We start from the raw sequence: 5,132 nt of genomic DNA, 5'->3' as shown, positions 1-5,132 counted from the left end.
ACCCTAACTGCTATTAAGTGATTATACAATTTAACCAAATAGAAAAGATTAGGGAAAAAAAGACACACAAAACTAATACACATTTTCTCTGGTTATTAGCTTTTTTATCTTTTTCTCTATTTTCTTGCTTCTTGTAGTAGGTATGTATATATTACTTTCATAATTTAAAAATCCGTAAAAAGATTTGAGCTAGTTTTATTATGTAAACAGTTTAGAGGTCAACATCTCTCCTCTCTCCCCCAGGCTTTGCCTGACTATAGAATGTTCAAGGACTGAGAATAAAAGTCTGAAGATTGTGCAGCATAAAATACCAAACTCATAAGGATTTTTTTTAAGAACATGAACTATGGCTTAATCACATTAGAGCTGGAAAAAAAAAAAAAAAAAACTGTCTACGTGCTTCCAAGCAGTCACAAATGGCTTAGAGGCAAGAAAGCCATCAAGATTGAAGAGTGTGCCAAAGATATTTCAACTGCCGAAGAGTGTCCTGTATATGGCGGGGAAAACAAAGCCAGAGGGGGAGGGATAGAATATGTCACAGGCCTTGGACAAAAAACCAAAATTACATTTTAGTGCAAACAAATGTTCATAAAATAAGAGTGGCAATAATCCAAGCTGAAAAACATATACTTAAGGATGGCATTTATCCAAAACAAAGATTTAAGTCTCATTATCAAAAATGCTTCATGTAACCGTCAAATACAGAGCAGAGAAAATCCAAGTCAGGGAGCTGAAATGCCACAGGCAAAATACCAAACACCAAGTATACAGGGATTGCATTGTATCCTAGAGAGCCTTCCTCATGAGAGCCAGTCATTTCCTCCCCATGAGGGTTCCTTACACAACGCTGCTGAAAACAGAATCTCATGCACAAAGATGAAAGAGAGCATCATCTCATGGATATGGACAAATGATACCAGCACCTGCACCCATCTTGCACAACCATCCTCAGGTATTTAGGAACATTGAAACTGTTGCAGAGACCAGCCATGAATCAGTAACCCTTCAAAGGCACCACATCCAAGCTGCACATTTCATTTTTCCAGTGATGAACCACATATGTATGTAGACTGTATACAAATTTTACTGACAGTCTGTTTGCAAGCCAGAAGTAGGGGCTTTTTAGCTTTAATGCCAAAGAAAATCAAGACACATTTTAATAAACGTTGCTTCTAGGAAACATTTGATAAACGTATTAATTATAGAACTGATATCAACAGGCCAAGTTTTTATCAAACCTATAGAATATATTCATAGTTTAGTCTACTCTGCATATCTCTGTCTCCAAAACTTCAGAATTATGACATCTTACCAGTAGATACAATATACTTTTATTTTATTTTATTTTATTTAGACAGGAAGTATAGTTTACTGGTGGGTATAAAGAGGGGCTAGTGCCAAGACTCATGAGTATAGGACCAGCCATTTGTCCAAGGGGCCACAATTAGGGATATATTTTAACCCATAGCCATCCGGGATGAACCACTTTTTAGCCACCATGGCTTCAAACTCACCCACGTTAAACGTAGTAAAGCCCCACTCCTTGGACCTGCGGATCTTCTGGTGACCAGGACACTTGAACTTGGCCCTGTGTAGAGCCTCAATCACATGCTCCTTGTTCTGCAGCTGGTGCAGAAGGACATGATGACTTGGCCACTGTGGACCCTGGCCACTGTGCCCTGGGGCTTTCCAAAGGCACCCCGCATACCTGTTTGGAGTCTGTCAGCCCCAGCACAGGACTACATCTTGTTGATGCAGATGACATGGAAAGGGTGGAGCTGCACTCGGATTTGAAAACCATCTTTGCCACAGCTTTTCACCATGTACTTGTTGGCACAATTACAGGCAGCCTCCAGAGCTTTGGAAGAGAGCTGCTCATAGTCATCTGATGTTGTGTGGCCACAGAATGGGAACTCATCCACTTTTGCCTTCTTCCGCCCCAGGTCAAAGATGCGGATCTTGACATCAGGGACACCTTGACAGAAGCAAGCACTGTTTGGGTACGGCTTGTTCTTACAATAACGGTCACATTGGGCGGGGCGACGGCCCATGGTGACACCAGGAACTTCAGTGGCCCAACCAAAGGGAAAGATGATACAATATACTTTTAACCCCAACAGTCCCACTGTTTATGGTGATATTCTGTATATCCTGAAATTTCCAATCCAAGAGCAGGGACAGAAACCTAAGGAATGAATCATATGCACTAAAAAATCTGGGACTTTCTTTTAATACTTTGAGTTAATTTCCATGAAATATCTACAATTTGTACATATTCCTTCCGAACTCAGGGTAGTTTGACAAAGGAAAGTATGTCCAGTTTGAATCTGAATACGTTCACATGTTTCAGTAAATTGAGGTACTCTTGACTTTTTTCCCCTGCAGTTTTAAGGTTAATGTGTTCAAATGTCATGTCCTTTCACCAAAGATGTAAAATTCTCTGAGCCATCAAGAGCCTGATAAATGGGATCTCCCGGGGCATATTCATTTCCTAAAATTCTTGACCTGAGAACTAAGTTCAGTGAACTTCTTTCGATGACATTAAATGAAATAGACTTTAATTCTCTGCTTCAACTTATTTGAGTATCTCTCAAGGTATAGTCATGAAGAAAATTCAGCCTTGTTCACTCTTTTTCTCATCATGTAAGAAAGTTAATACAAACATTCATAAAGAAAATTTCTTGATAGAAGATTAATGGAAGCTAGGGTCACCCACCTTCTCTGTTAACATAAATGTAGATACCAGTTCTACTTTTAATTACAGTGGCCCATCTGTGACATGTGAACTATATTAATAGTGAGGGGTCACCCCAGGATCAAATAACACATCCACTGAAACTCACTGAGATACAGAGTTGATCTTTTTGTTCCTTTCCCATTCTCATAGGTGGGAGGAAGTAATAGGGAGCCTGAGTCCCTGAAAGTGAGGAAGAGAGAAAGGAGAAATTAAGGCTGCTTGCTAAGGCCCACTGTTCATGAGCAGGATTTTTCCTGTCCACCTGCAGCAAGGCCTGCACAAGGAGAAGTTACAAGGGCACATATTTGTCACGTGCATGAGCAGCTTACAAAAATATTGCTCCTGAGCCATAAGCCACAAGTCATAAGCCAAGGCTTTTCTGGGGCATTTATGGCCTATTTGTTTTCACTTCATTCAGCCGGTTTGTTAGAGGACAGTTTTGTTCCCAAAGGACTTATTAGTTAGTAAGGGCTATAGACGTGTTGCAATTTGAAAACTGACTAGGATATGAATATGTAAATTATATTCAAACACAATTGAAACATGAGCTCATAAGTCAGGATAGGGCCTTTGGGAAAATTCCAGTAGGCAATACTATACTCGTACTGTCAGAGATAAATTTGAAGATAGACTTTTTTTTTTTTTTTTTTTTTATGCTGTCTGGGTTCCTTCCTTTTATATACCCTCTTTAGCTTATATAGTCTGGTACAACTATGGCTAGATGAGAATATTTACATAAATGAGGAAAACCTTCTAATCTTCCTCTATTCTTTCTTGATCAAGAGAATCTTTAATATTTCAGAACTATCAGACTGAAGAGTGTAATGTAAACCAGGTAGGATGATTTCTCATCTTCTGATTCGAGATGGCTGACAGATTTTGCGTGGCAACCTCTCCCTTCACTCTAAATTCTTAGAAACGATAATCCACTCTGAAAAACAAGAACATGAACCCTTGGGGGACCTGAAATCAGAAAAAAAATAAATCACTAAAACATGACATACAGATAAGATTGGATTGAAGGTAAAAAACAACTAAAATGCACACAGGAGAAGGCAGCTACAAAAGATGAAGCAAAGACAGGGCAGAGCCTACCAGCAGAGTAGAGAAAGAGGGGCCCTGAGGCACAAGGTGTATGGACTCCTTCCTCACCTTCAACCTCCCCATCTCCCCACTCATTCCTCCTACGTGGATTGACCCACTTGGATCTGGAAGCAAACAACAGAACTGTCTGTTCTTAGAGATGAGCAATGAGCATTTGTGCTTGCTCAAGTGAGAAGCAAACTCTTGACTTGGGCAACTCACACCCGCTGCAAGTATGAGGAGCGCTCCTGCCTACAAGCCTAATTATCAAAGTAACACTCCCAGCAGCAATTTGCTCCTCCTTAGGCTCACTTTGCACACTGGCATACAAGTGCAGTAGCATGCAATGCCTCTCTCCTACCTCTCACCCTCTCTATGCAGGCTTGCAAGCAGGTAATGCACACATAACAGTTAACAGGAAAAAAACAAAGAATCACTCACAGTCACAAATCATTAAACATTTGACTAAAGCTAACACCTTTGAAAAGATGGAAAACAGAGGTAATGAGGTGACAAGAAAAATAAAACCCCAAAAATAAGTTAAAATAGACATACTCAGAAAACAGTTGCCATGAATACTACAGATAAAGGAAGAGTATGTAGGATGTATAAAGAACACCAATATATCAATAAGAAAAAGATTAACAATCCACTGGGAAATGAGAAAAGATTCTAAAGAAGTAATTTATAGAAATAAAAATATAAAAACAGTTTAATTTCACTGTTAATTGGAGAAATGCAAACTAAATGAAATATTGCTTTCACCTTTGAGATAAAATTTTCTTAATGTAAAATGATGGCAAAAATAAGGGGAAATGGCTGCTTTTATGTAATAATCCAGCCACTTGGAGAGAGATTGAGGAGTATCTATTGAAATGAAAGTTCCAGATTCTTTGACAAAGCCATTCCATTTTTCTGTATGAGCTCTAGAGAAACATTGATATATGTTCACTAAGTCACACTAAGTCACATATATAAAGATATTTGTGCCCACAATGTTTGTAATGCAAAATCTTGGAAATAACCTTAATGTCTTCATATAGGGAAATTATTAAATATACCATGACACATCCATATTATAGAAAACAAACAAAACAATAAGATTTCTCTACACAGATACGAACAACTCTCTAAGATATGTTATTAAGTGAAGAAAGCAATTTGTGGACAGTACATATAAAAAACTCCATGTATGTAAAAAACTTAAAACACAAAAAAACCATATAATTTTAGCAGCACATATATGCATGTAGATATCTGTATAGAAATTTGAAGGGGTAAACATATAATTGATAACAACAATCCACCTTGA

At 38.3% G+C, this 5,132-nt stretch overlaps 1 pseudogene; it reads right to left on the bottom strand.

Annotated features, from left to right (window-relative positions):
• Positions 1–1,378: 1,378 nt before the first annotated feature.
• On the bottom strand, positions 1,379–2,496 carry LOC109457429 (large ribosomal subunit protein uL16-like; annotated as a pseudogene).
• Between the last annotated feature and the right edge of the window lie 2,636 nt (positions 2,497–5,132).

The sequence above is a fragment of the Rhinolophus sinicus genome, chromosome 2 (genome assembly GCF_057876585.1).
Source record: "Rhinolophus sinicus isolate RSI-liver-muscle chromosome 2, RSI-T2T, whole genome shotgun sequence".
Classification (NCBI taxonomy): domain Eukaryota; kingdom Metazoa; phylum Chordata; class Mammalia; order Chiroptera; family Rhinolophidae; genus Rhinolophus; species Rhinolophus sinicus.
Note: the sequence above shows the minus strand (reverse complement) of the source record. Positions and strands in the feature narration are given on the sequence as shown.